The 23,875-nt window shown below is 43.2% G+C and overlaps 1 protein-coding gene across 2 annotated transcripts in view; it reads right to left on the bottom strand.

The window, feature by feature from the left end:
• Positions 1-23,266, bottom strand: part of FER (FER tyrosine kinase) — a 450,974-nt gene extending 427,708 nt beyond the window's left edge. For both annotated transcript variants that reach the window (XM_065923334.1, XM_065923426.1), the window contains exon 1: positions 23,215-23,266. The gene's annotated coding sequence lies outside the window, so the exon portion shown is untranslated. The remainder of the gene's footprint in view (positions 1-23,214) is intronic.
• Positions 23,267-23,875: the final 609 nt, after the last annotated feature.

Raw genomic sequence — 23,875 nt, 5'->3', positions numbered from 1 at the left:
GGAAAGAATGTAGCTGAGCACTCAAAAGACCTTTATTAAGAAGAAAACGTCAATTCATAATCATGTGTGTGTCATGATTTACACCTTAAACTCATACAATGCTCTATGTCAATTATATCTCATTAAAGCTAGAAAAACTATTGTTAATTTAAAAAAGAAAAGAAAATCCCTGGCAAGCCTTGAGGAATAGTCATGAAAGGAGCGCATGTACACGCACGTCTCTCTGCAAAGGTGTGCGTAGGAGGCGGCTCTGGAAACACTCTGGGTTGAAATCCTAACTCTAACATGTCATAGCTGCGTAACTGTGCATTTTAATTAACCTCCTAAAAGATCTTATCTTTAAAATAGGGACAGCAATACTGAGTTTGCAGGATTGTTGTGAAGATTAGAAGAGATAAAGTATTTAATATGTGAGGCTTTGGAGAGACATTAAAAAGCAGTCATTGCTAACAAGTCATGAGAGAGGGCTACACAAGACAGAACATGGAAGAGCAAGTGATGGAAGAGGGTTCCTTTCTAAACACAAGTCTGAACACAAGCAAAGACAGCAGGCAGGAAAGTAGAGACCATGTGTGTGAACCACGGCTAATCTGAAGGAAAACAGGGGAACAAAAGATTAAAAGGATAAAGTGTGGCCACACGGCATACAAATCTGTATGTCCTAACTTCTAAAAATATGTTATTTAGGTTCAGTTCAGTTCAGTCACTCAGTCGTGTCCAACTCTTGCGACCCCATGGACCGCAGCATGCCAGGCCTCCCTGTCCATCACCAACTCCCGGAGATTACTCAAACTCATGTCCGAGTCGGTGATGCCATCCAACCATCTCATCCTCTGTCATCCCCTTCTCCTCCTGCCTTCAATCTTTCCCAGCATCAGGGTCTTTTCAAATAAGTCAGCTCTTCACATGAGGTGGCCAAAGTATTGGAGTTTCAGCTTCAGCATCAATCCTTCCAATGAACATCCTTTAGGATGAACTGGTTGGATCTCCTCGCAGTCCAAGGGACTCTGAAGAGTCTTCTCCAACCACAATTCAAAAGCATCAATCTTTGGCGCTCAGCTTTCTTTATAAGCAAACTCTCACATCCATGACTACTGCAAAAACCATAGCCTTGACTAGTTATCTAGGTACCTCTTGACTGATAACTCTTCCTATATGATCAACTATTATAAAAGAGTTCAATTTTCAAATTAAGGCCAATTTTTTTTCCTTTCAAAGAGAGTTACAACGTAGGGAAAAATAAAAAATAATTTCTCGCACAGAACATTTCCGGTTTCCACTGAACAATTTCATCCCTGTTCCATATCCCAGGTTCTTGAACCAAAAGTCTCACCCTTCTCTGGTCCCTTATTTTTTTTTTCAGGTTTTATCTGAACCAATTCTAGCTCTAATTTCAGCACCTCAATAATAAATCGGTCTAAACTGCAGGTCGAACTGTTACTGTGGTTGCCTAGGGAAGGAATCTGTCTTTTTGCTCGGTGTCTCAATAAGACTTTCATCCATGAATTTATTCATCCAATAAGTACTTTTAAAATGTCTGCAATACGCCAGACACTGAGTGAGGTCCTGAGCACAGAGATAAGAAAAGTTCTGGCCGCAGCCTCAGGAAGTTTACGAGAAGAAAGGAAGAGCTCTAACATCAAACAGTGACTGCCCTAAGGAATGCCTGTACCAAGTGCAGTAAAAACGTAGAAGCATGACGGAGTCCCGGCTGAAGCAAAAGGAAGGAAAAACCTGCACAGACAGCCCCAGAACGGTCAGAGTAGTGCCTTCCCCACTGCCACTTTCTTCCTTTCCTCCCAACCAAAATATGACTCTCCCCCGTTGGAAAATGTTGCTAAAATCTTACCTCCTACTTTCTCCCTGCAAATCTCCAGTAGTTCCGAAATGCCTTGTAATTCTTAAAGAAAACCAACCAAATCTGTGAAACTCAAAAGCCAGCAAGGAAGGAAGGAAGACGACACCGACCTACAGAGAGAGCAGGCCCCAAGGCCTCTTCTCGCTGTGCTCAGCTCTGGAGGTCTCCACGCACTTGCTTATGCATCGCCGGCATTTCAGTCTCCTTCCCACTTGAAACTGTGCATTTTTAAAGATGAAAACGTAGGCTGCTACAGCCTTACAATGTCCACAGCGATTACATACATACTCCTAAGGAGAAACAACTGGTTAGGAGCTGGGAGTGGGCCATGGTGGGCGGGGGAGTAATTCCTGCAGATTTCTGTTGTTTTAAGCGAACTTTAATTGCCAGCTGGTGCCCATCTGCCAATGCAGGAGATGTAAGAGACACAGGTTTGATCCCTGGGTCCAGAAGATCCCCTGGAGGAGGGCATGGCAACCCACCCCAGTATTCTTGTCTGGGAAATCATACGGACAGGAGTCTGCAGAGCTCCAGTAAATGGGGCCACAATGAGTCAGACACGACTGAAGCTACTTAGCGCACATACATGTACACCAGTGGGTTGAAAACAACATAAATCTCCTGGTTCTTTTTTTTTTATCTTTAACTTAATGCAACCAAATGTAAAAACTTCAGCAAATGTATATTTAAAGCTGGAATGATTAAAAAAATAAAAACTCAGAATAAACAATTTTATCTCCAGCAACCTTACAGAATTAGAAGGAAAAAGTAAATTGCAAATAAACTTTGAATGAATAATGTTCCATGAAACCAGGGAAGTCTCAAGAAAGATATGAAATATACATAAACTACATGTTGTAAAAGAAAATATAGATAAATCATGAAAAACAAAAAAGGTGGGGACTGCTCAAGATTAAGACACTAAAGAGATAAGACTCAAATGCAATGCATGAAACTCAACTGAATCTTGAATCCAAAAAACTCAAAAAAAAAAAAATGTTCAGGGACAACTAGGGAGATTTGTATATGAAATATTACATTAAACATATTCTTAAGCCAATGCTAATTTTCTTAAATACTGACATTATAATCATGCAAAAAATTATCCATATTCTTAGGAAATACATGCTTATTTTATATACTGTAATATAACGTGAGATAAATATTTAATATATTTTCAAATGGTTTTTAAAATATATAAATATATCAAGAGAGAAAATGTAGCGAAATGTTAACAGTGAGTGGACACAGATGAATGGTAGTATGGGTGTTCATTGTCCAGCATTGTCATTTTTGTCTGTAGCACTGAACATTTTCAAAACGAAATACTGACGGGGTGAAAGAGCCTGAGAGGATGCCAGCTGACCAGAAGCATCAGCGGTAAGGGCAGCACTAGGGTCAGCAAACCGTAAAACTTGCGGTGTGGTCCTGGGCAGGTCACGAACCCTCCTTGGTCTCAGCTAAGCTAGAAGAGGAGGAAGTGGATGATCTCTGAGGTAACCTTCCAGCTACAAAATCCCATTATTCAACTACTTCTTCTAAAATTCAAAAGATAACCAGATGTGAAGAGGAAAAACACACAGAACTGTCAAAAAAAGTATTTAAAACAGCTAGCCAAATGCTTGGCACATAGAACACAAACAATAAATATTAACTTCTGTCTTTTGAAAATATTGTAAAACTTTTTCAGCAAAAAAAAAAAAGATATGCCTAATTAATTTATAACTTATAAAAATAAGTAACGCAAATTGGAAAGATCTACTGGCAACCCACTCCAGCATTCTTGCCTCGAAAATCCCTCGGACGGAGGAGCCTAGTAGGCTACAGTCCACGGGGTCACAAAGAGTTGGACACAACTGAGTTACTTCACTTCACTTTACTTTAATATCTATTCAATTTCTATTGAATTAAAAACTATGTCAGTTTGAGCCACAAGTAAAGCAACACAAAGTATTAATTAGTACATGTAACAAATCTGTCAAGATACTTTTATTTCCAGCACTAATGTTACTTGTAGCATTATAATTTCCCTTTTGGAAAAACTAATCCTTGAGATAATGGGAAAGATAATAAACTAAAAAGATTCTGTACCTGATGCTAGCATCCACACGGTTGCTCAAAACCCAAAAATCATGGAGTCATCCTTTTTTTTTTTTTTAATTTGTTTATTTTAATTGGAGACTAATGACCTTAGAATATTCTAGTGGTTTTGCCATACATTGACATGAATCAGTCATGGGTGTACACGTGTTCCCCATCCCAAACCCCCTCACACCTCCCTCCCCATCCCATCCCTCAAGGTCATCCCAAGAGTCATCCCTGAGTATGTTGTCTCTTTCTACACCAAAAATACCCATAGATATTTTACCAAAAAAAGAAACGAATCTCAAATTCATCCACCTCCCTCCTGTTGCCAGCATCTTATCAGGGCACCACTATCTCTCACCTTAGCTCCTAAAATTGTCAGCTTTTACCTTCAGCCCACTCAGGCCATTCCTCACATAGTAGCTACAATGATATCCTTTAAGGACAAAACAAGCGACACGCCAAACCCGTGAAAACCCTGAATGTTTCTGTAACTGCTTCCTACCTACCTTGGTCTCTCCCACTATGTCAGCCACACTGAAGTTTTTTCTGTTTCTCAAACTCACCAAGCTCTTTCCTCCTTCAAAGTTTTTGTACCCGCTGTTCCTTTTTCTCTTTTTTTATCCCCTCAGCTTTGCTGAAATGTTATTGGGGTACAGCATATGCAAGTTTAGTGTACGCAATGTGATAATTAGATGCATGCATACACTGCGATGATTGTCACAACTTTGGTTAACGTCTCCATGCCTTCACATAGTTACAACTGTGTGTGTAGCAGGGGTCACATTTCAAATCTACTTTCTTAAAAATTTTCAAGCATACAACATTTTTAATTAAAGTCACCATGTTCTGCATTAGATCCCCAGAACTTACTCATCTGATAACCAGGAGTCTGTACTCAGACCAGCATCTCCCTACTTCCCCCACTTCCCAGCCTCTGGCAACTACAATTCCACTCTACTTCTATGAGTTTGGCTTTTTAAGATTCTGCACACAAAAAGCGAGAGCACACAGCATCTCTCTCTGTCTGACTTATTTCACTCTTCGGTTCCTTCTGATGAGAACGCTTCCACCACCGACACTATCACCTCCGCCCCTCCCACACAGCCGCCTTCAACAGCGCCTTCTCATGTACAGGTTTCCCCGTCATACCAACTCCTCAGAGGAGCTTTCTGGGACCCCGCCATCTGAAGTGGCTCCTGAGAACGTGTCTCCAAGTCATTTGCTTTCCCTCAAAAAATATTTACTGCAATTCATAATTATTTCTCCAGTTTATTTTTTTACCTGTCCCAGTTTCTAGAATATGGGCTTCCCTGGTGTCTCAGTGGCAAAGAATCTGCCTGTAATGCAGGAGATGTGAGTTCAATCCCTGGGCTAGGAAGATCCCCTGGAGAAGGAAATGGCAACCCCACTCCAGTATTCTTGCCTGGAAAATTCCATGAACAGCCTGGCGGGCTACAGCGCATGGAGTCTCAATTGTCTGACATGACTTACTAACTAAACCACCACCACCACCAATAACAACCCCAAGAATATAAGCTATAAAGACAGGATATCCAATTTATCCATCATTATATCCCCAGAACCAAGAAATTCTCTGATCTTTAAATAGAAGTCTATTACTGTACATTAAATGAGTGAATAAACAGTAAATGAATATAGGTCTATGTTAAAATAATGGACTACTAGTGCTATTAGTAGAAATACAAAAACCAGAAAGAGAAGTAAGTCTTTGAGAAGAAAAATAAAATACACTGAATTTGGTGCCACATAGTTGAAAATATGGAACTGGTTTGGGCACACAGGTCAGGAAAGAGATACAGATTGGGCTTCTACTGACTGTGTTGGCTGGAAAAAAAAAAAAAAAAAAGAGTAATTGCATCACAAATATTAATAGAATTCAGCAGGATAAATGTCAAGCAAAAAAATTAGTAACACAACTATAAAATGACTGCAGCTTGCCTAGGCAGGAGAAAAATTGAACATAAAGAACACTATGAAATTAAGACAAGCCAAAACTGCTTCAGTTTGAGGAAAAAATATGCATATACACATGTATGTGTGTGTGTGTATATAATTAGTAATTTACTAAGAAGAGTAACATAACCCTACCTCACTACTATTCGCTGCTGGTCATATCCTAGCTAAAGGAGCAGATCCATGTTGAAGGACAGTGCATTGGGGTGAGGAAGACACCTGAGAAAACGCGGAGTCAAGTCTCACGGGCAGTGACCACAGGTCTACGCAGAAAACATGAGCTGCCAGAGGAGACTGCACGGGTCAGGACTGCTCCCTACAGACAGAAAGCCAGAAAGGCCAGAAGGAGCACAGTGGCTCCTGCAGATCACCGCGCCCACGTGGAAACTCAGGGTCCTGTGCTCACCCAGCTGGCCCACTCTCTGCCTCCTCTCTCCCCTTTCCTCCACAACGTCCCCGTGAGCAGAGCATTTTCTCTTCTCCTCAGCCTGTACCTTCAGTTCTGAAAAGGCAATTCAGGTTTTTCCTCCATTTTCACAGCGTAAAACCAATTTCAAGTTTGAAACATATTAGAAGAAGCAAAATTTTGAATATTTATATGTAATATGTTAAGATATTACAGCCTAAGAAATAACTATGTACGAAAAACTCAGTCAAAGGCTGAGACGGCTTGGGAAGGATGCTCCCAGCAGACACCTACTTGCCCTAACATGACTCAGTATGCCAAAGCAAGGCTCTGGCATTGGCTGCTCTCTCAGTCCTTGAGGCTAGGAGAATCTCTAAGATGTTCCTTGGCCACTGACTCTCTTCTCTATCACTGATGTTGAAATCTGAGGTTTACACCCCTATCACAGTTTCTCACTTTTTGTCTCATGCCTCCATATTTCCACCCTTGACGTCTTGGTTTATAACCAACTCTTTTCTTTCAAGCTTCTCTTTTTTGTTTGCCTACTCTATATCCTTTCATCTCCCCTGCTTCCTTCACTTCCACATGAATCATGAGAAACATCTAGATGTTACCAGTAAACATCTCCAACCTTGGCTCAGAAAGTAGAGTCTGCCTCACTGCAGGAGACCCAGGTTCGATCCGTGGGTCGGGAAGATCCCCTGGAGAAGAGAATGGCAATCTGCTCCAGGATCCTTGCCTGGAGAACCTCATGGACAGAGGATCCTGGAAGGCTACAGTCCACGGGGTCGCAAAGAGTCAGACACAACTGATCCGCTAACACACATACTTCAACCAATAAATAACATTACTCCTTTCTTCCTGGTCAGGAAACTAACCAAATACATGAGGAATATCTTTCAAGTCTCTTACTCACCTAAGCATTTTACCCATTTCCAAAAGCATTCCTTCTTTGCCCCTAGATAGCATTTCACTCACAGATTCGGCAAGGTTCTCAATGCTGGAATGGGTTGGACATCTCCATACAATGAAAGTATTACTATATTCCTCTTCTTGCACTAAACTGTGATATAATTAAGGACTGGGATTATTATCAGCATTCCACACACACAGTCAGCGCCCCCCACACACAGTCAGCATCCCACACACACAGTCAGCGCCCCACACACACAGTCAGCATCCCACACACACAGTCAGCGCCCCACACACACAGTCAGCGCCCCACACACACAGTCAGCATCCCACACACACAGTCAGCAACCCCCACACACACAGTCAGCATCCCACACACACAGTCAGCATCCCACACACACAGTCAGAGCCCCACACACACAGTCAGCATCCCACACACACAGGCAGCATCCCACACACACAGTCAGAGCCCCACACACACAGTCAGAGCCCCACACACACAGTCAGCAACCCCACACACACAGTCAGCGCCCCACACACACAGTCAGCGCCCCACACACACAGTCAGAGCCCCACACACACAGTCAGCAACCCCACACACACAGTCAGCATCCCACACACACAGTCAGCGCCCCACACACACAGTCAGCATCCCACACACACAGTCAGCATCCCACACACACAGTCAGCGCCCCACACACACAGTCAGCATCCCACACACACAGTCAGCAACCCCCACACACACAGTCAGCGCCCCACACACACAGTCAGCATCCCACACACACAGTCAGCAACCCCCACACACACAGTCAGCGCCCCACACACACAGTCAGCATCCCACACACACAGTCAGCGCCCCACACACACAGTCAGCATCCCACACACACAGTCAGCGCCCCACACACACAGTCAGCATCCCACACACACAGTCAGCATCCCACACACACAGTCAGCGCCCCACACACACAGTCAGCATCCCACACACACAGTCAGCAACCCCCACACACACAGTCAGCGCCCCACACACACAGTCAGCATCCCACACACACAGTCAGCGCCCCACACACACAGTCAGCATCCCACACACAGAGTCAGAGCCCCACACACACAGTCAGCATCCCACACACACAGTCAGAGCCCCCCACACACAGTCAGCATCCCACACACACAGTCAGAGCCCCACACACACAGTCAGCATCCCACACACACAGTCAGAGCCCCACACACACAGTCAGCACCCCCCACACACACAGTCAGCACCCCCCACACACAGTCAGCATCCCACACACACAGTCAGAGCCCCACACACACAGTCAGCATCCCACACACACAGTCAGCACCCCACACACACAGTCAGTCAGCACCCCACACACACAGTCAGCGCCCCACACACAGTCAGTCAGCGCCCCACACACACAGTCAGCGCCCCACACACACACAGTCAGCACCCCCCACACACAGTCAGCATCCCACACACACAGTCAGCATCCCACACACACAGTCAGCGCCCCACACACACAGTCAGTCAGCGCCCCACACACAGTCAGTGCCCCACACACACAGTCAGCATCCCACACACACAGTCAGCACCCCAACAGTCAGTGCCCCACACACACAGTCAGCGCCCCACACACACAGTCAGCGCCCCACACACACAGTCAGTCAGCACCCCACACACACAGTCAGCGCCCCACACACACAGTCAGTCAGCGCCCCACACACACAGTCAGTCAGCGCCCTACACACACAGTCAGCGCCCCACACACACAGTCAGTGCCACACACACACAGTCAGCACCCCAACAGTCAGTGCCCCACACACACAGTCAGTGACCCACACAGTCAGTCAGCGCCCCACACACACAGTCAGTGACACACACAGTCAGCGCCCCACACACACAGTCAGCGCCCTACACAGTCAGCGCCCCACACACACAGTCAGCACCCCACACACACAGTCAGCGCCCCAACAGTCAGTGCCCCACACACACAGTCAGTGACCCACACAGTCAGTCAGTGCCCCACACACACAGTCAGCGTCCCACACACACAGTCAGCATCCCACACACACAGTCAGCCAGCGCCCCACACACACAGTCAGTCAGTGCCCCACACACACAGTCAGCGCCCCACACACAGTCAGTCAGCGCCCCACACACACAGTCAGCATCCTACATGATACCTGTAACATTACAGCCACCAAACAAGCGTTACCGAATGGATGAAATTCCAAGATGAATTACGACTTGCTCTTGTGTAAAGTAAGGCTTTAACAAGTGTTGTAATATTAAATGATAAAATCAGTACTTAAAATGGTATTTAAGTATGACAATTTTAATCATGACTTCTCTCTTAAATGCTTTCAATAGAGTATCTTCGGTCTTACCTGCAATATTATAGTAAACAGTATTACTTATAGATTTCCAAGAAACAAAAATGTAGTGAATGTGTACCTAAGTGTATATATTACATATGTCATCCAATTCCACTTCAAACACAGACTTCAAAATTACTGGACAATTCATTTAATTTAAAGTTTTTTCAGCTTCTCTATCAGCAAAGGAACTTGAGAGTTGTCTAGAATTCCATATTCTAGTCTTTCACTGTGATAAAGAAACATGACTTTCAAAGACCTAAGAACATGAAAGACAACTATTCAACTGGGACTTCACATCTGACATTGAGAAGCAGCAAACGTCTTGCTTAAGGAAGTTAGTGAAAGTACCCACTTATTACTTATGCATCACTCTCTTAACTCAAGTCTTTTTTGTAATCTTTATTATTCAATAAAAATTCACTATTATTCAATGAAAAAGTCATATTTTCCACTTGAAATAGTTTGGGTTAAAAATAAGTAACAGCTTTCAGGGTAGTATCTCTAAATGGAACATTTCCTTGTTCAAAGAAACCCATGAGTAAAACTTACATTCCTTGTATTACTTCAAAGGTATTATTGTCCTTATCAGAGCTCAGTAAAGGTTTCTATAGACTAGTGAAAATGTATAATAATTACTTGCTAGGTCACCTTAATCACCCCCACAACTTGGTCCACTGCACAGGCCGCCACCTCTAACTCACACTCGTAACCAAACCCAGCTCCTACTCCCTGAACGTGGACTTGTGAGAGGACAGGCTGAGCCGGGAGAGAGACACAGGCGCTCTCGGGCCGTGCCAGGGCCGCCCGCAGCTGCATGAGCCTGAAGCCGGCCCCGGTACTTCTCTCGCCTCACCCCAGCCCTGGCCCTGGTTCTCTTTCCAACCTGTACTCCTCCTACTTCTCTGGTCAGGAATGGCCCAATTCTGATAAACCAAAATCTAACTTGACAAGCCAAATATCTAAAATTAGGCAATGAATTCCAATTTCATTTTATATTCATTTAAAATCATGTTTTCAAAGAAAATTTCTTGTTCATGACATGACGTCAGGTGAAAAATAGATCGGGTAGGAATGTCTATATACAATAAGGGCCTAAGTCTTAAAAAAAGGAATTTGCAGGCTTCCCTGGTTGCTCAGTGGTTAAGAATCCACCTGCTGACGCAGGAGACGCAGGTTCGATCCCCAGCTCAAGAAGATCCCATACACCACGGAGCAACTAGCCCCATGTTTCAAGACTATTGAGCCTGTGCTCCAGAGCCCAGGAGCTGCAACTACAGAGCCCACGCACTCCAGAGACCACGCTTCACAGCAAGAGAAGCCACCGCAACGAGAAGCCCAAGAAACGCAACGAAGAGTGGCCCCCACTCACCACAACCGGAGAAAAGCCCACACTGCAACACAGACCGAGCACGGCCAAAAGCAAATTAACACATTTCTTAAAAAAGTGAAAGCTGCACGTGTGTGCGCTAGACCTGTGCTGTCCTCACTTCCTTTCTCTGGTCCTACACTCTACTGGGCTCGGCTGTGTCCAGCTCTTTGCAGCCCAATGGAATGCAGCCCACCAGGCTCTCCGTCCATGGAATTTCCCAGGGAAGAATACCGCAGCGGGCTGTCATCTCCTCCACAGGATCTTCCCGACCCGGGGACTGAGCCCACGTCTCTCGCGTCTCCTGCGTCGGCAGGTGTATTCTTTACCAACAGCACCGCCTAGGAAGCCCCCCTTCTTTTGGCAGCAGCATTTCACAACTTTCTTCTGTTGAACTACCCTTCTCGGCTGTCAATCTCTGTCATCTGGGTGGCACTAATCATTCCCTCTCTAAAGTTCCTGGAATAGGTGCAGGTGGAACAGGCATCCAGGTCTGGACCATCAGTATATTCCCTGCCCCAAGCAGTAGTTCAGGGATGAGCATGTGACCCAACTGGACCGATAAGACTCAATCGAAAAATTCTATAGGAACTAACCAGAAAGACAACTTTCAGCTGAGATTGCTAAACTATAAAGAACACAGTGAGTTCCCACCTGACAGTGAGCCAACCCAAAGAAGGACCAAGAGGTGACAAGAGGAACGAAAACTCTGAAAACATTCTGTCTCTAGATTTAATCACACCTTTAGTTCAGGTGAGTTCAGAGGTAGCTGCTGGAATTCGGAGTTACTGCGGGGAAACAACTCTCTGCATTTCTCAAGTCCTCCTCACTCAGAGTCTCCTGAGGAAAAGGTACTACAAGGACACCTGTGTAACAGACAGACTCACAGACAGACACAGTAACTCCCTAAAGACAGGGACCTCCAGCGGGTTTTAGAGAAATAAAGCCCTTTCCTTCCCTCCCCTGGAAGACACTGACTTTACAGTCTTTTCTTCACACATTTCTTATGCTACATCACATTTTTTATTCATATCGACCAATATTCTAGGTTAATAAGTCTAAAGACTTATTAACTTTCCCTCTTTAACTTACTAACTTTTCCCTCCCACTTTCCCCCTCTCCCCTACAGATCGGCTCAGTGAGTAATCTTTCTCCCTCTGCAGGGTGTTCTCAGCCCCATTAGTCTTTTACACTTAGTAACATGAGGCAATAAAGTACTTGTGGTGGTTTAATCGCTGAGTCATGTCTGACTCTTGGGATTCTCCAAGCAAGAAAACTGGAGTGGGTTGCCGTTTCCTTCTCCAGGGGATTTTCCTGACCCAGGGATTGAACCCAGGTCTCCTGCATTGTAGGCATATGCTTTACCAACTGAGCTACAAGGCTTACTTATTATTTTATTCAACAAATATTTGCTGGGAGGCTCCCAAGCTGTGCGTCATGCATTTTTCTACACACACACACACACACACACACACACACACACACACAAAACAGAGGGGTATCCCTCTAATATAGGGTAAGAAGTGACTGATCATAATCAGCAAAACATCTAGTAAACTCACAGTTTTTGAAAATCAGACTGCTTGCCTACTAAGAATGGAACAGGAGGACACTTAGTAAAAATGCCAGGATGCTGGTATATTGTCTGCTATGCTGCAGTCTTCAGTAAGGCCCTTCAAAAAAGCAGCACACTTTGAGTGAAGTCTTAATAAAAGGAAAACATTTTCAGTCTTTCACCACAAATCCAAGATGGCTGATAATCTTGCAATTTACAATGCTGAAAATCAAATATCCCTAAACCAAAATTCGTGTTTTTAACCACGCAAAACGAAAGGTAGGGAAACCCTGGTGCTCCAGGCCCCTCCACAAGCATCCTACCAAAAGATATACTAACGACCTGGGAACAGGGACAAATTAGTTGTGCACTGTTACTTCAAGAAGTTGCTTAGAATGGCCTAGAGATGGAGGCCAAGAAGATTGAGACGCCTAGGATTTGCTTGATTTCATATCTCATTACTATTGACATATTGAACTGGGAAATTATTTGTGGGAGGCTGTGTTATGCATTGCAGGATGTTTATCAGTACCCCGGGCACTACCTCTCCATGTTAGCAACACCTGCCTACTCACCCCACAACCCCCTACTGTGACAATAATAATAATGTCTGCAGACATCACTAAAGGCCCCTGGAGGGTAAAAAAAGAGAAAAAAGCCGCCTGTTGGAGACCCACTCACTGGGTTAGGGTGACAAAGTTGTTTAGAGACATACCAGGCAACAGTTTGATTCAAAGACTAGGATTTGGGCTTTGGGAACTTGGAAGAAGTTGATCAAATATAAATAAATCAAAAACTTACTAAGTTCATAAGAAAGTTGTATTGCCAAAGAAACTCCCAACAAAGATTTGTTACTGCCCAATCCTCAAAATGTCTCCCTGGACTCCAACCTCTCCTCAACAGCGAAACGGCTCCTGAGGCCACACAGTCCCCAGTAAGGGCATTCTTCTCAACACCCATCTTGGCCATGACCAGGAGGAAACACAACGACCTTCCTAGGGGGAGAGAAAAACGGACAGACATGCTGGCTAACCAAGAATCTTTTTCCATTGCCAAGGCAAAGAGTTCGTGCCGCCCCTGACCAATGAAATGGGTACACAGCACGAACTGGAAAATCTCCGTGGGTTACTTCCCCTTTTTCTCTTTTACGATTCAGAGTTTTATTGCCCTTACATTATTCTTCTTCTATCACTGAACGCTGGCTTTATTATAATCAGTTATATTTATGACTTAACCATAAGCTCCTTGATCCTAAGGCTGTCTTTTCAAACAGAATTGAGAGAAATCACCCAGTGATCCTAGACTTCAGTAGTAATTAAACAAGTCTTTGAGCTGTCTTCCTCTGTTGGGGTTCAAGTGGTAAATGCATGGCAACTTTTAAGTGAAACACTGCATCACATGAGGGGAGGGCATGTTTTCAAGGGCTTCTATGTAAGGCCGGACACAGAAGCACACTGCGAGGATTACGGGCTCAAGGATGAAAAAATGACCTGACTCATTCCATGAAACGCAATCCCAGGGCCTTTGCTGAAATCATGAGTAGGAAAAGGGCTATCTGGGCTGGGCTTGCTAAGCTGAAACAGTGTAAGCCAACAGGGGGCGCCACAAGGGGAAATTCGACCTGAGAGCACATCTAACACCAGAGAGCACCACGGAGCCTGCTGAGCTCATCATCGGAGCCCCTCAGTCATCCAGGCCTGAGGGGAGGACACCCCTCTTGCTCCCAGGGCCCTGAGATACTGGGACCGGGGCTGTGGTCTCATGCAACTGAAAGGTATTAGAAAGCCTACTATCAGTTACCAGTTATCAGACAAAAGCAGTGCTAACTTTCAGACCAAAAAATAAAAATAAAAACAAAGCCTTGAGCAATAAGAATTAAATTCACTTCAGTTCAGTTCAGTCGCTCAGTCGTGTCCGACTCTGCAACCCCATGGACCGCAGCATGCCATCGCCCTGTCCATCACCAACTCCCGAGTTTACTCAAACTCATGTCCATCGAGTCAGTAATGCCATCCAACCATCTCATCCTCTGTCATCCCCTTCTCCTCCCGCCTTCAATCTTTCCCAGCATCGGGGTCTTTACAAATCAGTCAGTTCTCATCAGGTGGCCAAAGTATTGGAGCTTCAGCTTCAGCATCAGTCCTTCCAATGAATATTCAGGACTGATTTCCCTTAGGATGAACTGGTTGGATCGCCTTGCTGTCCAAGAGCTAAAATTATTTGCCTAAATTCATACAGTTAATCACTGGTAGCACAGATGCTACCCTAGGTGGGTCTAGCTCTAATGCTCTCTGCACAACATCTACTCTTCCTCAAGAAAACAGTGTGAAACTTCTCTGTGCTTTAAAATCCCCTGTAGCCAAAAAGGAAGACCTTACCTGAAGTGAGTATAGCATTTCTTAAAAACCAGAAAAGGAGGAGTCCCACAACTTCCTGCTTTCTGTCCCATTCCTGCAACAACTTGCCTCCTGAATAACAGAACATTTCTGCATCATTTTTATAATGTAAGCTACTGTAAGGACATGTAATAGCAAGTGTCTCTAAGCAAAGCCACTTCAATCTTCGGGTAAATCAGATCCAAAATAATAATAGAACATCAGAACCTTAGAAAAAAGGCCATCACCACAGACTAGCGACTATTCTGTTATATTCAACTGTAGAACTCAGAAAAGGACACCCAAATCACCTTATAAGTAAGAACACTATTGTTTAGTTAGTATTTTAAGATATTTGTCAGAATGACATTAACTTGTAAAAAGGAGCAGCTACTTAGTCAAATCTCTTTCAATATTATTGTTGAGTGTGAGAGAGAAGGGAAACGGGATAGAATTTATGAATATAAGACTCCTGACATTTTCAAAAAATCTAAAAACTACAAAAATTTTTGACAGAGCTGGAACATTAAATAATGACATTACACAAGTCAACTTTTGTTTCCCTAGAAACATCTAGATTCATTGGATTCACCATTCCATTTTTAAACATATTGAAAAATGTTATTCTCTGGCTATGATCTACCACTTTCTTATGCCTCTATTTTTCCTTCACTTCTAGCAGTTGTGTTCCTTTTCAATAGTTTTTTTTACAAAGAAGCAACATTTTATCACTTGACAGAGTTATTATACAGGATAACTTCAAACTGAGAACACAGTCAAGGTGACACTGGACACTGGCAGCTGGATGGGCTCATGCATAACTCAGGATCTCACTTCCAATAAGAGGAAGTTATTTCAGTAACACTTCAGATATTTCAACATGAACTTTGAGTCACTCCCAGGTAGATGAAATTGCTGTTAAATCTAGGACTGCTAATGGTTCGCTATATTTTTACTTTCATCATTTATATGAAAGACCTAAATTCAAATCCCAGGTATCGCTTTATTGCAAAGTCTCCTTGGATATGACCTAATATTGGTTCCAGATCACAAAATGAAAATACAAGCTATCCAATCTACAAGGTTGTGATGAAAATCAAAACAAATGCATAGAAAATTCTAACATTTTCAGCAGTACCAAAGAAATGTCAATGCCCCTCCCTCCTAACAATATCTGAATCCAAGCAATGTACTCAAAAACTTTTACAGACAGAAACTGCTTCTTACTTGGAGGTTAAAATGTTGTGGAGGGGATAAAGGGTTATGCATAAAAATAATTATAATACAATATATATGTGCATGCATGCATACTTAGTTGCTTCAGTCGGGTCCAACTCTTCATAACCCTATGGACTGCAGCCCACCAGGCAGGCTCCTAGTCCATGGACAGGGCAAGAATACTCCAGGCAAGAATAATAGAGTGGGCTGCCATTTCCTCCTCCAGGGGATCTTCCTGACCCAGAGATCAAACTCCTGTCTCCTGCATCTCCTGCATTGCAGGCAGATTCTTTACCCACTGAGCTACCTGGGAAGCCCATATACATATAGATATATACATACATACATGTATATAACTATTGGTAAGAGAAAGAAATCAGTCTCCTGCTTTGTAAAAAGCTCTATTATATATAGGTCTAGATGAAATTCTTACACTTTGTCCAACATAATCATTTATAAATAATCAGAATAATGATTTATCAAGTTTTTTGTCATTAAAAATTATCTGAGACAACTGCATTGTTCAGTTCTGTTTAATTACTCTCCTACAGCCAACTTATTCAATATATAGAAAGTAAAGAGGCTTGAGAAAGTGATGGTACTTAGTCAGAGTATATAAATTTGGAACAAATTCAGAATGGATAAAAAAATACAACAGTGACTGGATCAGAATCATTAGAAGTTCCACCAGACACCACAAACTCTACACTGAAACAAACAAAAAGGTAATGCTTAAAATGTTTCTTTTGCTCCTACCACAGCAAAATTTTAAATCCTCAAAGAAAGTTAAAATGATGGTTAATCTGTATAAGAATGTACATAGGAAGCACGTGATTCTGAAGGAAACATAATTGAAGAGAAAGTCAGAATACTGTATAAACATTCTCACGAAGTAATGGTGTGGCTGCTAGGGTGGCTACTGACGCATCTGTTGCCAAAACTGAATCTGGTAGAAGAGTCAAATGCATTTTTGGTTGCAGAATGTGAAATGAACAGAAAGCCCCAATGCCTGATGGGAGAAGCCTGGGAAAGCCTCCCAAGCTGAAGACATTCAGAGAGTAGAAGGGACACAAACTCCTGAATGTCCGACTGCTGTCAAATAATACCAAGAAAGGGCAGCAAGCAGCAAGCGCTACAGTGACCGAGGACCAGCTCTTCACCTTTGTGACAGTGTAGCAAGCTTTGCGATTAAGCCAGAAACACTCTTCTGGTCTACAAACCCACAGACAAAAAAAGCCAAGAAGAAACTTTGCATGTACACTAATAACGTAATGTAAAGTCATCCAGTCTTCATTTTAGAGGCAAAAAAAAAAAAAAACTGTTTAACAACTTTGAGGACTGGAGTTCTGTTTACAGAATTATTAAGGGTCTGAAGGGATCACCTGAATTTTTCAATTAAATCTGACTGCATTTTATGAAGGTAATTATATCCTAGGTCCACAAAGATTTCAAGAAATACCACTTGCTAATGCCAAGGGTCTAATGAATATAATTTTTCTAAATATTTACTTCAACTTATATATTATACATACTACTTCTATGTAGGATGAACTATTTCAGAGCAATTTCATTCACAGAAATGTAATTTTAAAGAAACTTTTTCTGACTGAGCAAATGTAAAGAACATCATTTATACCAAACACCTAGAATATAAATATTCTACTATTAAGAGTTTCCCCTTTTCCTAAAACCATTTGTTCCACTATGGAAATACTTTTTCTGTAAGCAAAATAACTTATATTGGAAAACTTATTTCAGTTTTTCTATAGTAATGTTATTTACTATAAAGACCATGGTGCTATTAGTCAAATATTTTTAAATGTTCATCATCGGTTACCCTTAAAAATGTAAGGCTCTTCATTATGAATTGCATAAAATTAGTAATCTCTTCTTCTGTAGCATTACAAGACTGATATGAAAACGTGAAGAGCATTCATTCCAGGAAAGGCAGAAATAACCTGGGCCTCAATGACAGTGCTATGAGGTGTGTCCCAAGTATTTGGTACTAGGAGTAGCCATTTAACCTTCTTTAATGACCCACTCTCCTCAATAAGAGCAGATCCAAGTTTATCCCTATGGTAGTGTCATCCTCAATCACTTGCATTCTGATGTGCTTCCTAGAGAGGGAGAGATAAGATGGAATTAGAGGGCGAACTAGCAAACTACATGTTAGAATACGTCACACATGTACATATCTTGCACTGTGGTGGGGGAAAACATTGAGAATCAGTGACTTAAATCACAAAATCTTTGTTTTCCTGCTGATGAGACAGTAAGGACTACTTAGTTCAAATCTTATCTCTCTACTCAATACAGAGTTTGTCACAACACCCAAAAACTACAGAATGGTCTGTGTACTTAATTATAACTGCATCCTTTAAGAATCAAAATCAATTTAATTATAACTGTGTCCTTTAAGAATCAAAATCCCACACTTTGAACACACATTTTGAACCAGGGATACCTGTAAAATATTGCTCCCTAAAAAATAATCCTATAGGAGATTGGAGGAGATATTTCTATAAGAGACAGAAAACACTCAGTTAAGAGTGTGGTGTAGTATTACATTTGAAAACAAAGTTTTAAACAGATTAAGTAAATGTAGTTTAAAGTGGTGGGGAGCATTAGTTAAGAGATTTAAAAAGGTAACATTTAGTTTTTCTGTACCACTTTTAGGCAAATATTTGTGGTTGAAAGGAATGTAGGGAAACCATCCAACAAAAGATGATAATCTAATGTGAAAGAAAAATAATTCAGGAATTCAGACGAACTGGACATATTTTAAGGACTTTAAAATCATTTAAGGTCAATTTCTGATTATCACTACTGAGATACAATAAGCCAAGAACTATTAAAAAAAAACACACAGACACACAGCTAATCTGAGATACTTCTATTATTTTGTTGGTACAAATGTAAATGTCTTTCAATTTCAGTCAATTCAATGCACATTAATTTCCAAAGTCTAAAATTTATGTACTTTTAGGATGGTAGAATAAACACAGTAATATTAGAAAAGATAAAAACTACCATGAAAGGAACTAAATGTAAAAGCGGAGTGCTCCCCAAATTTAGGCATTTTACCTCGATTGTCTCATTTCTTCTTCATTAACAACTTTAAGAGGCAATTTTATTAATATCATCCCCATTTTACAGATGAAGAAACTATGATTTACAACAAGGACTTATTGTATAGCACATGGAACTCTGTTCAACTGTTATGCAGCAGCCTGGATAGAAGGGGAGTTTGGGGGAGAATGGATACATGTATATACATGGCTGAATTCCTTTATGTTCACTTGAAACTATTATAACATTGTTGATCTGCTATATCCCCACACAAAATTAAAAAGTTTCAAAAAAATAAAAAAAAAAAGAAACTATGGTTTAAAGAGATTTTTTAAAACTTGCTCAAGATCCCACAAAAGAAAATCCCAATTTCTGACTGAAATGCAGAATATCTGGCTCCAAAATAAAAAGAGTTTTCTTTTCACTATACCCTGCAATCTCACAAGAAACATATACACTGAAATTTACAGTCTTTTAGTCAAAACCTTCTGGAGGAGGAGGCAATATTAAGCTTATAGTGAGCAGTGGTAACTTATAAGACTAAAAATTAGTCATAGTTTGATAAGTATAAATGAATATTTAGGAAATAATTCCAAGTTATCCATGACATTAAATTTTTAAAAGCTGAACATGAAGTATCTCTCCAAAATAGAAAAATTCAGAAATTTCTGTAAGGAAGTAAGTAAATGTCATTTTATTTAGACATTCTGAATTCCAAAGAAAAAACTTGAAAGGCTTCACATTTTGTCAGTTATACAGCAGTTTCATATGGCTAACTAGAACTATATTTATACTTAAGAAAAAAGAAACAGTGGGTAATTGCTTGGGTCTGATTCTTTTGTTCTGACTCTAATCTGTTCTCTGTTGATTCTTTTCCATTTTTCCTCCAGATCTTGGAGCCCTCTTCTAACTTAGGCTAACTGAGTCTCAAGTTCAGGAACTCCTCCAAGTGCAGATGTAAGTGCCGACACACTGCAATGAAGACCATAAAACTGCAAAGACTGGTAGAGTGTTACAGAAGAAACAAGAGTTTCAGTTATTTTCCAAAACATTAACTATCATGGAATTACTTTTCTTCTGCAGTTTTCTGAATTGATTTTAAAAGCATTTAACTTTCGTAATAAAAAAAATAGTTGAAGGAGATGGAGGGGAAGACTTGGAGCTTTGATTAAAAAACATCTCAATACTTTATTCTTTCCAAAGTTCCAGAACTATGACCTGTTTGTTCCCTTTATTTCCAAATGGCATGGCATGAAAAATTAACCATACATAAGCATGCCAAGGTCAAATGAGATATGGAAAAATAATAATGAGGCAATCCAAAGATCTACACATTCTGAGGTACAGCTCAATCTCAATATTTAAGAATGAAATATTGTAAGTATGAAAAACAGATTTGGGGCATAATAAAATTGAAATACTTTAGCCATGTGATGTGAACAGCCGAGTCACTGCAAAAGACCCTGATGCTGGGAAAGACTGGAGGCAAAAGAAGAAGGTGGCAGAGGATGAGATGGCTGGTTAGCATCACCAATTCAATGATCACGAACTTCGGCAAACTCCAGGAGACAGTCAGGGACAGGGAAGCCTGGTGTGCTGCAGTCCTTGGGGTCGCAAAGAGGGGTCAGGCGCGACTTTGCAATTTAACAACAAAAAAAAACTGAAAAGCAGGATTCACATACTTAAAGAAGGACAGGAATTTCCTAAGTATAGGAAAAATATAAATATACATATATGTGAATTTATACCCATTTCTTGCTTTTTATCATAAATTGAAGTTTTGTATTAAAATATTCCTTTAGCAACACCATGAAATAACACGCAAGATAGCTTTGAGTCCTACCAAGATTAACTTCAATCTCTCTAAATTACTTCCTTTTCCATGGAAAAGTTATATTAAAAAAGTTCATGCTTGTAAGCTTTCTTTTTCCACTACAAAAACATTCTTATTCCAAAACAACATACATAAGGTTGATTCATTTTTTAAGTATGTTGCCAAAACAGTGCATAATTTACAGTCCCTTCTACTCATCTGCAAAACATGCACATTTAAAAATCAAATACAGAAGTATAATCTATTAACACAAGTCCAATTTCAAAACTTTTATTTGTATAACAAGTTCACTAGATTTCCTTTTTTTCCTGATTACCAAAACACAATTAACTTAAGGCCTTGATTTACAGAGATGATGACTGCTTTATAATAGTCTCAGGGAATTCAATTACTATGGTTTTGGTAAACACTATTTCCATCTACAAACGGAAATAAGCACTTTACAATATTTTGGTATAATACATATTTATTCTGGTTTTCAAACTTGATCATTTCGGTTCTTCTGTTCCTTAGTATATACCATGTAACAGCTGTTCCTATTATTGTTGTGTAGGTGGTGAGTATTCAGCAGCAACTGAACTTGCCTGCATTGTTTGAAATTTTTGAATGTGAAATACTGGAGGGGGAAAAAGGCAAATGTGAAATGTTCACACACCAGAGTTATTGCTACATTAATAGCTGAAGATGAAATGAAAAGGACAGGTCTACCAAAACCCTGACATTCCTTCAACTACTAACATCAAACTTTGAAATAATGCAGAAGTTGCATTAACCCGACCCTAAATAATTTCACATGGTATATATTTAATGAAGAGAAACAGATCTTCTGCAAAGGTCCTTCATGGAAGAAACTGGAAAAAGGTTTCCAACTATGCCTATGTACTCCCTTTTAAAACACTTCTCTTGGCTCAAGAGAACGAGCAGAAAAGACTTCCCAGATTACAAAACACACATAGTCTTGCTTTCCATTGACTGACAAAACGCCTAGCTCTTCACATACATGTTTTCCTAAAGCCCACATAGGTAGATACACCAGGATTACAACACTGCTCAGTGCAAGAATTACACTTTGGAAAAATTAAAGTCCCCATTTCGTAAGTTGAAACATACTTTCTAGTCTTTAATCATTGAAGTAGTTTTGGTCTATTCTTAGTGATTTTTCTATTAGACTTTTACATCGCTGACTCCATTTGACAATTTCTCAATCTGGAGAAAGAGAAAAAAAACAGCACTACACCTTTAGAGTAATGTATGTCAAACTGATAGGGGGACTGGTACGAATATATATACAGTGTCTTCCGAATTTAAAAGATTAAGGCTTTTTAACCCTAAGGCAAACGAAAATGAAAGTGCCAGCCTTATGAAATTAATCCATGGTGGGTTCCACTGCACTGCCTATCAAAATCATAAGTGCACAAAAGTACAAAGCGACGACTTCACAGTTAATTTGTGCAAAACCTATCACCCTACCAACACCAACCCAGGTAGCGTGTTTCGGAAGGTGGATCCTGAACGTGGGAGACGAAGCACAGAGCTGGCCCCGAGGCGCCTCCAGACACCTCCCCAGCCCTAAACGGCAAGGAGGGAGCAGACCCGGCGGAGCCAGCTTCACACCTCGTCCGCCGCCCGAGGGTCAAAGCGGGCCGAGGCGGGAGGGGCGTGGACGCCGGGGGTCGGGGGTGACAGGGGCGAGCTGCGGGCGGGCGGAGCGGCTCTGGGAGGCCGCGGCGCCAGGACTGGCCGAGGGTTCCGCGGAGACCAGGGCGTGCGGGCGCGCCGGGCGGAGCCCGCGCTGCCCCGGCACCGCCCCGCACCCCGCAGCCCCCGCACCCGGCGAGCGGGCGGGGCCGCCGGGCCGCCTCAGCCCTGTGGCGCCGGCACGCGCCCCCTCAGCGTCCAGTCGCGGGCGGTGAGGGGCGCGGGCCTCGCCCAGTCAGGCGGGCGGCCGACCGGAGCCCCGAGCAGGGGCGCGCCGCCGCGGGCGCGGGACGCCGCGGACACCCCGCCGCAGGGAGCAGGAGGAGGCGGCGGCGGCTGAGGGCGGGGACGGAGCCCCGGGCGCCCCTCGGCGGGCGCGGAGCGTGACCCCGGCTCTCGGCCGGCCTCCCCCGTTCCCCCCCGGCAACCGCCCCGCGTTGCCCTGGGCAACAGCGCCCGCCGCGGGCGGCGCGGAACTCACCTACCTAGAACCTGACAAGCGGGAGCCCCTCGGACGCGGGAGCCCGTCGCCACCCCGCGTCACGGGGGCCGCCCAAGCCAATGGGCGCCGCCATCACGGGCCCTCGCGGCCAATCCGGAGGCGCTCCGGTCTCCGGGCGCCCGCGAGCTGCCGGCCAATGGGCGCCGGCCGGGGGCGGGCGCTGCCGCCCGACCCCGGCCCTCCCCCACCAGCTCCCGGGGGGCGGGGCGCGGCCCGGGATCCAGGCCGGCCGGGCGGGCGGTGGCCGGCGGCCGGCGTCGTCACAGGAAGCTTGGGGAGGCTCGCCCGCCCGCGGCCGGGAAGCGGCCGGGCCGGGGGCGATAAGCCGGGGCCGCCTGGAAGGGCCTGCCCGACGGCTCGGCGGCCGGGAGGGATTTCGGGGCTTGGGGGAGGGGGCGTGACTAAAACGCTAAGGCGCCCGCGGGCGAGGCCGGGGGCTGAAGGCCACTTTGGGGCGCGGACCCTCCACTCGGAGTGCGCGCGCGTCGCTCCTTCTCTTCGTGTATCTTACATGCAGCTGTTGTAGCCTTCATTCTCTTCAACTAGCTTTCGGCTGGAATTGCCATAAAGACGGGAGCTCCTTCTCATTCCTGTAATTCCCAGTACCTGAGACCCTCTTTTTCAAAAAGGCAAGACACAAGGTG

This window comes from Muntiacus reevesi, chromosome 1 (assembly GCF_963930625.1).
Source record: "Muntiacus reevesi chromosome 1, mMunRee1.1, whole genome shotgun sequence".
Lineage (NCBI taxonomy): Eukaryota > Metazoa > Chordata > Mammalia > Artiodactyla > Cervidae > Muntiacus > Muntiacus reevesi.
This window is presented reverse-complemented; position numbering and strand designations above follow the sequence as displayed.